The 11,212-nt window shown below is 45.2% G+C and overlaps 1 pseudogene; it reads left to right on the forward strand.

The window, feature by feature from the left end:
* Positions 1–7,177: 7,177 nt before the first annotated feature.
* On the forward strand, positions 7,178–7,516 carry LOC114088340 (elongin-C pseudogene; annotated as a pseudogene).
* Positions 7,517–11,212: the final 3,696 nt, after the last annotated feature.

Consider the following 11,212-nt stretch of genomic DNA (forward strand, 5'->3'; position numbering starts at 1 on the left):
GCGCATCTGAAGGTAGACCTGGAATGCCACCCTGCTCCTTCCCTCTCCGGCCGGCCCTGACCTGCGGGCCTCCCTCTGCTGGGCAGGCACACGGGCAGCAGGGGCTTGGGCTCTGCTTCTTCACAGCTCATTTCTTCTCAGGAGTAGGCTAGAATTTTGAGGCCTTTCTTCCTCTTTTTTTTTTTTTTTGTCTCCATAAGGAAATTAGTCTAAAGGAAAAAAAAAAAAAAATCCTTGTGTGTGGCCTGCTCAGCAAGACTTAGGGACTTCCTCTCCTAAGTTTTCAGGCCCAACCGGACCCGCAGTGCCAGAATTCAAATTCACAGTCTCTGGGGCAACATTTTAATAGAGTTTTTGCTGGTGTTAAAGCTTAACTCTGGTGTTATATTCATACTCCACCACGGAGGTTTAACCACCCAATTTTATTAGCAGCAAAATAAAAGTATCAGGAAAATGAAATCCCGGTGTTTGTGCCCTGGGAGGGAGCAGCCTGCCCCCTTTTCCCAGTGGTAATTTATATCTTCTTGGATCATGGTGCACGTAAACTTGGAGAGCAGTAAAAAAAAGAAGCCATTTGAGAACATTTCTGACTTAAATGAATTATGTGTAGGAAAAGAATACCCAGCCCACATTATCTTTGCCTTTTAAGGAAATGCAGCTTTGACGGCAGGAGTATTCGATCCATTTATGCACCTGGACAAAGATTACAGGCTAAATTAATAGATCTGCAATATGGAAATGAGAATAATCCGCCTCCCTTGTTCTAAAATTTCTTTTCAGATGTTTTCTCTTATAAGGTTTTGGGCCTTCGGAGGGGCCCTGGACCCCACAGTCTGCCTGCTCCCTTTGCCATAGGGCTGCTTTGAAGACTGAGTGTCCACCAAGACTGAAGAATAAGATGCCCACCTCACCTGGACAGCTTGTGTTTTCATGCTGTTGGATTCAAAATGTGAAATGAAATTGCAGCTGGGCTTTGAAGAGGAGTTCTGTGTGCTCAGTTCTGTGGGTGGAGACCAGTCAGGGCACGGCTTCTCCGTTCAGACTGGGACACAGACGTGGGGCTCTTGTCCTGGCTCTGTCACCAACTCTCCTAAGTCACTTCTCACTCAGTTACAGTTTCCTTTGTTTGTGATGTGGGACAATGAAGCCTGTGCCCTAGCTCTGTAGGAAGGATGGGGTAAGATAATGGCAGAGGACTGACTGAGTGCCCTGCAGAGCCTGCCTCGGGACCGGCCTGTCATGGGAGGTTTTCACCTGTTCCAGGGCTTTCTCCCCTGGGTTAGAAAGAAGATGGGAGGATCAGCATTCAACTTCACCAGGGATGCCAGATAACATGGCACATACCTAGTTAAATTTGACTTTCAGACAAATAATGAGTACCTTTGGCATAAGTGTATCCTCCCTAATGCATGGGGTAGACTTATACTAAAAATCACTTGGTGCTTATTTGGGGTTCAGATTTAACTGGGCATCCCGCTCACCCTCCGCCTTTTTTTTTTTTTTGGTATCGAGGAATACCAGGGATGCTTTATCCACTGAGCTATATTCCCAGTCCATTTTATTTTGAGACAGGGTCTTACTAAATTGCTGAGGGTCTCACTAAGTTGCTGAGGCTGGCGTCAAACTTGTGATCCTCCTGCCTCAGCTTCCCCAGTTGCCAGAATCGCAGGCAGTAGCGCTGTGCCTGGCAGGATCCTGCACTTTTACGAGTAGATTTGGTAGTCTTGGCTTCTTGCTTTTGTCCCAGCAGGGTGCCCCTCCTTTCCTCTGGTGTTCCAACAGGACTGTTGGCACAGGCTGGGTGGCACTGAGTCAAAAGACGGGTTTAGCTCTGGACACTGACCCACATTAGTGCTGGGTGCCAGGTGAGTCAATTGCCCATGATGACCCTCTGTTGTCCTGGCTCTTACAGCTCAGCCCACGAGGCTGTCGTGAGGGTACAAGGAGCCACTGTGAATCTGGGGAAGCTCTGGAGCACAGGGCGTGATGGTACTTCTGTGAGCCTCCTTCTGGATGCACAGTGAGATTCTCACCAGCCTGCCCTGAATGGATGGTTACCTGCAGCTAGACAGTAGTTTCATCACAAATCTTTGCAATCAAAAATATCCATGTGTTCTATTTCCCCAAGTGGAAGCCTCTGCTGACCCCCTGGGTTTCATGGGCATGTCCAGTGAATGCTGTTTTCTGGCTTTGTCCTCTTATGGGGGCCAAGTCCAGAGCAGTTGCTGAGGTGGGTCCTGCCCGCTGTGGTCCCTCCCTCTGCAGGTCCCCACTGCCTGGCAGCCCTTTTCCTGGCTTCTTCGCAGGGACAGAAGTAACTTTTGCAGTTCCTCTTTCCAAGAAGCTGGTGTTTTCTCAGCCTTTCTAGACACTTCCTTTTCATTTCCTGGGAAAGCCTGTCCTCTCCCAGCTGCAGGAACCGTCCCTGCCGACTTGAGGAGCAGCCTCCCACCATCACACAGATCTTTCTGGACCAGCACCTTAGGCTCTCCCTCCCCACTGCGCTGGGCTTCCTTCTGCTCTGTGGAGCTACTTGGGAGGCTTCCCCTGGGTCCTCCAATGCGTCTGCTGCCTTCCGCTCTCTCTGTGTTCCGTTGCTGCAGTAGGCTTTCCTTGAGAGCGTACGGTTTTTCATTTTTGGTTGAATTTTGCTTCATACCTACAAAGGGTCGAGTGGCACCAATTCCCACCCTCAGTGATGGATGGAAAAAAAGGTGGTACCAATGCTTGCAATAAAAAATCAGTGTTTCACCACAGAGAAGCCAAATTGACCATCGGAGGTAGGCACAGAGTGTTGAGAGTGTTGTGGTTGATTCTCATGATGCAAGGCCTCGTGACACAAGTTCTGTGTGCTGCCACACAGGAAGTGGCCATGTCAATGAAGGTTTTTACCTTTCCCTGTTGTTGAGTTATCAGCCTGCTCTTTTGTAACATGAAATAAGGGTACAGCAGTTCTGAGGTGTCTTTCTGGAAGGGACAATTCCCGTGCACAAGCATGCTTATGTTTTCTAGAAAGCAGGCTAAGGATTCTAGGGGTGAAGCCAAAAAGACTCAATAGATTTTGGTCAAAATGCCTCCAGTTGCGGAAACTCAACAGCAAAAGGACAGATGTCACTCAGCACCTGGGAGCGACAGCCAATCAATTCTTTTATCACCCGTGCAGAAGGAGAAAATCCTGATTTAACAGAGTGTTGATAGTGAGTAATTACTAACTGAAGAAACAGTTTTGACAGTGACTCATTTGTTCTTATTTTAATAACATAAAAACACACTCTGTTTCTCAAACCTGTTACCATCTTTGCAGTTTCCTTATTGCATCATTCAGGAATTAGTCTTATTAGAATCGGCAATCTAACCTAAATCATTACAGCAGCGATGCCACTCGCCCTGTGAAAGTGCTGTTGTGAAATTCAGAAATCTCGGTTGGGCATACAGATGATGCTTTGGCTGTACTCTTGAATTCCTGTTTTAAAAATAAGGATGTTGTGAGTTCAATACTTTGCTGGTGGAAAGTGATTTTACGTACATGAGTTGGAATAAAAGATGCTGCACAAGCTCCCTCTTTTCAGTTAGTAGAATTTACAAATTTACTTATCTGTGTCATTTTTTTTAACTGAGGTTAATTGACCAATGCCTCATATGAAATAACATTGCAAGCAATAATTGACAGCGAAAGCACCCAGTATGTCTTGGAAATCCGTGTGAAGATCTGCTATCTGACTGTGGCTGCTTCTGTAGGTTACTAAGAAGTTGTGTTTTCTCTGCCAGTCTCCCTTTGTGGAGGAGGCTTTGGCAAATATACACATATTGCACTTTTTCTGATCTATTAATCAAGTTTGAGTTTGCATGCATCATCTAGAAGCGGGTTAAGCAAATTGTCTACCTCTTGTTTTTTAATTGCTTTGACAACTTTCTCTCTTCTTTCAGGTAAAAAATCCCCAAGATGCAAAGCATGCACTGGATAGATAGCCTTGGTCTCTATGCCCCTCACCCCTTTTGGGGAGAGGGGGTACAGAGAGCAGCACCATTTGCCACAAGATGGAGCTCTGCGGATGACGTTTTGTGAGTTTTGCTGATTAAGAATCTAATTTCCCTGTTATTTATTTATTTATTTCCCTGCATGAGGCACCCTGTTATTTCCAAGTCTTCCTAGGCACACTCTCTGACAGGGCTCCTGGCTGCACTGGTTAATGTTCCCACACACAAACAAGAATGTCCCACGTAGAACTGATGCTCTGCCCGCCATGGGAACAGCCGCTTTGCGTGGCTTGACCAACGTTTTCACCTGGAAGCTCCTGCTGCTGCTGGCAGGTTCCGTCAGAGGCAGGCCACAGGCTGGCTTCTGCTGAAGGCTGATTCATCCTTGGTTCTGGTTGAAATCTTGGAGAGAGTGTAAGATTCACTAGGAACGCCCGGGACCCCAGTCAGAAGAGGAGAAGTGAAGTTCCCGGCCTGGGTGGGAGCTCTGCTTGGGCTTGGAGAGCTCGGTGGGCGTCCTTGGCCACACCCCATGGCGCCCCACTTGTTCTTCCTCAGCCCTGTGCTGCACACAGCATCCTGCAGGAGCACCCCCCACGGCCCAGGCTGAGGACAGGAGGAATGGTCAGCCAGCCGCAGGCTGGTCCAGGCTGGAGTAGCTCAGCGGTGCCGGGGCTGGAGACGCTGACCTCACATTGGAGGAGAGCAGCTTCAGGCCACCAGCGACGGAATGAATTCCTTAACAAGACCAGGAGGAAGCCGGCGCTTGGCGCGGTCCCCTGGCTGGGGCCTCGGGAGCGGAGAAGCTTCCCTTCTCCTGTCTTTACGAGGGCAGGAGAGGGGCAGCCTTCCATGGTGCGCTGATGCTGTCCCTCAGGGGTACATTTTTAGCTGCAGAATTTATGAGTTGCACATTTATTTGATTTGGCTTTTGGTTAATTTTTTTCTCCTCTTGTCAACCTGACAATACGAGGGCAGACGGAGGCAGTCCCTGCAGAAGAGGCTGTAGACGGTGCTCGTGGAGGCGGCTTGGCAGAGGCCGGGAGGTGCCCTCCGCTGCCTCCCGCTCCTCTCTCCCCTCTCCTCTCCGCGGCCCGTTCAGCAAGGCTCAGGCAACCGGAACCCTCCACTCCAAGTAGATAAGTCCTGGAATAAACATGGGCGTGAGTCTCATTAACATTTCCTGTCAGACCCCTAAGCACAGAACCCCCAAATGGCCCCCTGGGCCTCCCCGTAATTTCTGGAAAGCACATAAAAAAGACCATCGGTGGGTATATTTGTGGAAATCACTAGTGGGTGAGGGGGATATGCTTATACGTCAATAACTCTTTCTAACACCACCTTAGCGCAGGTGGTGTGGTGACTCCCCTCATGGAGGGAGAGACCTATGGCATGAGTTTATCACCAATGTCAGGCATCCGGGGAGGTGGCACAAGGAAGATCTTGGTCATTTCCCCCTTTTAAGTGATGTGGAGGTATGGACATTTTGTCACCCTAATGACTCCTGGCTTTGGTTCTTCTGACCATTCCATGTCACAAGAACATAGTGACCCACTTTTCAGAGTGGCAAATATCGTTTAAGGAAAAACTTATGCTCAAAAAGATCCAACAAACAGATGCTCAGTCTGAATGCTTAGAACCGTACAGTGTTGGGTTAGCGCCATTCTGCTCTGCAGCGTGTATCTGAGGGCATTGAAGTCAGTGAGGGAAGATCCACACTGAACGCTAACGAAACCTGTTTGCCATGTTTCATGACATTGTTTATTTGGGAGGTGTTAGAGTTCACTCCTGGAGAGCTTTTCCTGCCGTGTTTTGTTTTGGGATTCCTAAGTATGACCCTTAGCATGGCCTAACAAAGAAGGACACGGTCATTGGTACCCAAGAAAAACAAATTGCCGGTGGATAGGGGACAGCTTGTGATGAGACTCATCACTTCTTTGAAGGCGGGTTATCAAGTGACTGGGCAGAACTCCGCCTGCAGGAGCCTGATTATAGGCTATGGTGGGGCACATTCAGAGAGAGGAGAACCAATCCAGGGCCCAGTGATGGCCTCTGACTTGGGAGGAAAGCAGGTGTGGGGTCCAGTGTAGCACCTGGCAGCCATTTATTAGTCTTAGGAGGGCCCTGCAGTACTGGACTTACTCGGGGGGACGGTGGTTGTAAACCCGGACCTCAGCACACAGGGAGTGCTCTGCTGGCGCGCACAGAAGCTTGGGACTTGCCGTTTTCTGGTCCTCACCTTGGCTTGTAAGCAGAAAGAAATTGGGTCAGCACCAGATGCACTTCACATTCTATCTCCCTCTCAGCACTGAACTATTTTAGCCACCTTCCCCCTGGGAAGGGCCACCTTGTCCAAGTGATGGTGGCCAATGTCTCGACGAAAACGGATCTTGAGTCCTTCCGAATGGCCGAGTGATGCCTTTGCTGACCTTTGCCCAAGAGGCCAAAGCAGCTGCATCAGGCACCTGTAGCTGAGCCTTGGCCTTGCTTCCTCCATCACCAACTCCACCCTCCACACCTGTGTCTTCCCGGGTGCCGAGTGCCCTCCTTTCTCCTAATCTCACACTTCCTCCTCCAGCACCTTTGCTCCTGGCCTCCACCTCCACCCAGTTGATTCCCTCTGTGCATCTGTTGCTCCAGTACTGTCATCCTCTCTCCTCCACAGCACTGAGCAGAGTGAAGAATGGATCTGAGTTTTGGACTCCTGGCTGGGAGCTCTGGAGAGGTGGCCACCTAAGGAATCTCGCCTGTCAGATAGTAGGAAGTTGACTGCCAGCCTCCCATTATGACCTCCCCAGGGATGGGCCAGCCACTCTTGGCCATGCCAGATTTAGTTTCCTGTTCCACAGATGATCTTGATGGAACAGAAAAATTTTGAGTTGATTGTAAGCCTCTTCTATGTCCTTCAGAATTTGCTGGGGTTTTTGCAACTGACTTCAGGATTTTGAGTACAAGGATAACATTCGTGAGCAATGGGCAATAAAAGTCCAAGTCTTTGCTCAGAATTGAGGGTAACTGGGCTTTTGGAGTGGACAGTCTCAGCTGAAACTTCACATGTTTATGTGTAATTTCATGCAGACACACCCAAGCCAAAGGGAAGTCAGAATTAGGAAATGCCGGACTTGGCTGCGATGGCTGCGGGGCTGACGAGAAACTGCTAACGTCCATGTGGAGCCACTCTAGGGTTTATAAGAACATAATGGATGGAGAAGAGAAAACCCATGGTGGCCGTGAAGGCCCTGATGCCGTGTATGTCAAGTCGATGTCTTCTGATGGTCATGAATGTATTGTAAAAAGAGAACATGCACTAACCTCAGGAACAATAAAAACCATGGTGAGTAGCCCAGGTAAGTTTGCTGAAAATGAAACTAATGAGGTCCATTTTAGAGAGATCCCTTCACATGTGCTATCAAAAATATGCATGTGTTTTACCTACAAGGTTCGCTACACTGACAGCTCCACTGGGATTCCCGAGTTCCCAATTGCACCTGAAATTGCACTGGAACTGTTGATGGCTTTGAACTTCCTAGATTGTTAAATAAAATTAATTATAATAAAACTGTTAATTTTTTCAGTATTTAATACTTGTAATTCAGTTAGTAATTTTTTTCACATATAGCATGTTGCCTGTACGCAATTGAACTACAAATTTAATTGCAAAGCAGATTTTCTTCTGTTCTTTTGCATAGCAATCAAAGTTGAAATTAGTTTACTACATCAACAAATTAAGGACATTTTCACAAACTGAGAAATAAACAATTAGGCCAACTTGTAGGTGGTTTTACTTATCCTATGGATGTGACTTTTCAAATTAGAACAATGATAATTCAATAAATGCTAAAATACAGGCATAAACAAACATGTTCTACAGGTAAATAATGGGGCTATATAATTTTTTTGTGTGTTTTTTAAAAAACTTATTCTGATCTATAGCCACTGATAGCATTACTAGAGTTATACAAATAATTACATCATAGACAGATTTATAACTTAGCCAAAAGTTGATTTTTATAATTCAAAGAATGAGAATTGAAATTTCTTATGTCTTTTTTTGATAAACCACAGTATTATTTAAGTGTATCTTGTGTTTTATTTATTGCTACACTTTAAGAACTTTATTTAAAAACAATTTGGAAGATCACTAGGTACAACTTTAAAATAGTAACTGCTTGAACTCTGACCCATGGTCAACAAGTGAACTTCACGACTTAGATCCTGTTCCTGGTGCATTTGGGGCAATCCAAAGTACTGTACTTTCAAACTTCCTTTGCAATCAAAATCTCATTCTTCATAGTTCCTCATGAATATACTTCTTTTTGCTTAAGTATGTTTTAAAACACTCATTATGAGTTTTATCTAGATCTTAAAGATAGATTTTTTTGAACAATACCTGTCTTCCTCCATCAAATGTTATAAAGTATGAAAAATGTTGAACAATGTAGTAAAAAATCTTATAATACACTTAGATATAGTACATGAATTATCTTCTATTAATTAAAGTATATTCCTATAAATATGGTACCTTAATGATGGGTTTTATGAAGTCAGACTTATGAGGAGGTCATTCAAATTTAAGCAAACAAAGAGCATGAGAAACCGACAGAGCATCTTTGCGTATGCTTGGGAGAAGAATCACTGAAGCTGGGTTTAGTATTGTCTGTTTTAATACAGTAAAGCTGTGATTTTGAGGTCTATAAACTTAAGTCTTCACCTTATTATTAAGACTAGCTTAATATAGACCAGTTTTTCTGGAAAACTGCAAAAATCATAAAATAATTTTTCCTCTTAGAAAACCTAAATATTATCATTTACAGCTTATTAAAAACAGTTAATATAACACATATTTTTAGTAATTTAAACATTCTGGTACATGGGCTGGGGTTGTGGTTCAGTGACAGAGTACTTCCCTCACATATGTGAGGCACTGGGTTCGATCCTCAGCACCACATTAAAAATAAATAAACAAAATAAAGATATTGTGCCCATGTATAACTAATTTTAAAAAAATTTAAAAACATATTGGTACATACTTTAGAAGATATGTGTAAGTACAAGATCTTCTGGGGCTGGGGATGTAGCTCAGTGATAGAGTGCTTTGAGGCACTAGGTTTGATCCCCAGTAAGGTGGGGAGTGGGAGGCTGCTACTTAGTAATCAATAATAGCCATTAGAAACCTATATGATGAAAGGTGAGAGCTGGAAATAAAGTTGGACCAGTTTTTGTAGGTTACTTTGTGTTTGATCCAGAAGTAATCTTAAGTTTAGGACATTAAAATAAAACTGGAATGAAGACCAGACAAAACCTGTGTATCTTGCAGCAAATGGTACTTGCATCTTAATAAAGGCTGATAGACTAAAAGGTTAAAAAAAATTAGGAAATGCCATTTAAAAATTATTTTATGATTTTATTAGGACTTCCATTTCTAGAAAGTTTGTTATCTACTTTTTACTTGTTTATTTTAATGTAATTAATATTTTTTTCAAAAAAAACTTATTTAATTACCTATTGGATTTTTTTCAATGAAAATCTTCTCATAAGAAATAGGAAGAGATTTAAGTGAAGTGGACACAGTTTCTCTCTTGTTTTTATAAAGCAATCTTTGGTTCTTGCAGAGTAGGCCCTTTTCCTCAGCTACCAGGCTGACGCAGACTCCAGCTGCCTACACCCCAGCACCCCATACCTGCAGAATGCTCTACCTTCTGCACCCCACACTATCAGCATTCTGTACATTCAGCATCCTATACCTTTGCAGTGAAGAGTATCCCGAGTGATCTGCTTTGTTCATGACTTAATTATGTTATTTTACTGTTCTTGAAAACCTAATACCAGGCAAATTTACATTACTGTGTTCTTAATTAGCCAATAATCCTTAAGGATTTGAATGATACATACCCCAAGTAATTTCCTTCCTCACTAAATATGAGTTTTCTTGCATCAGGTTAGGAAGACAGGACAATGACAGGAGGCATCTTGGTGATGACAGCCCTCAACAGGTCTGTCTCCTGAGTCACACTGCGTTAAAAGCCAGAGAGGGTTTCAGCAGCATCATGAAGCACGTCATAGGAAATCAATAGATACACCGTGTTGTTGGCTATGACGAGCTTAGCTCTTCATCAGAAGGCAAAACCCTGCCAGTGCAGCTTCTAGCCTTTCAATTAAGTCAGCCGCGCATTTCTGTGCCTATAATCCACAGCCTCCGTGTTGGCTGCACACCTTTGGCTAGAAACACGTGCATGTCCCCCACATAGGACCCACGGACAACTGGCTGGCACCTGCAGTTGCCTTGGGTACTGCAGAGCCCAGTTCAGAATGCTTCCACCTCTGTTCACGCGAGAATCTCCCCACTCTGGCTGCCTCCTCCTCATTTGCTGCCCACTCTTACTGCCCGGCTGCTGACCACTGTCCCTATGATTTCCTTCCTCATGGGACCTAATTCATCCAGCTCTCCCTTGGGTTGCATGTGGCCAGGGGCTTTTGGGTGGGTGGGTGGGGTTGGTCTACGCCAGGGCTTCTCCAGTTACTTAGTCAACTAGATAGTGAATGCTTGTCCTGTTCAGCTAGATAGTAAGACATCTGTCCAGAGTCACAGTGAGCACACTTAGGTAGTTAGGTGTGCGGTATGTTCAGATCTACAGGGGGACCCAAATTTCAATTTAAAATGCTAGACAATTAATGAAATGGATATCATTAATTTAGGTTTGCAATGCATGATGGTCTAGGCCAATCATCACTTTTCCGAGCTAGAGATTGGTTTAGGCAAAAACGTGATAAAATTCTGGCCAATAAGAGACTGAAGGGTCCCTAGGAGGGGTTTGAATGACCGAAAAAGAGATGAGAGAAGCAAGGTCCCTTTCCGGCTGCTTGAATGGGTCCCCAAAGTGAAACAAGACAGGAGAGGGCTCAATGGCAGATGGCAAAGGGCAAGAGGATGGCCGCCGGGTCCTTGCGTGCTGGGAAACTTGCGATTCACGGAGCCCGAGCAGGAGTCCTTGTGAGATCAGTCTCCTGAGTTTAACCAGTCCTGTGGAGTCCTCTGTCCCTTGCCATACAAAGCTTCCTAATATGCTTCTTGACAGTGTCTAGGAATCAGCTTGCAAGTGTCTGCGGTCACTGATGTCGAGGGATACCCGTTGCTTTTCAATTAAAAGAATAAGATGAACTTGGAACCTGTGTGTCACATCAAGCTTACTGGACATGTGTGGCTTTCGTGGCCCGTGGGACTGGTGTGGGGACC

This window comes from Marmota flaviventris, chromosome 4 (genome assembly GCF_047511675.1).
Source record: "Marmota flaviventris isolate mMarFla1 chromosome 4, mMarFla1.hap1, whole genome shotgun sequence".
NCBI lineage: Eukaryota > Metazoa > Chordata > Mammalia > Rodentia > Sciuridae > Marmota > Marmota flaviventris.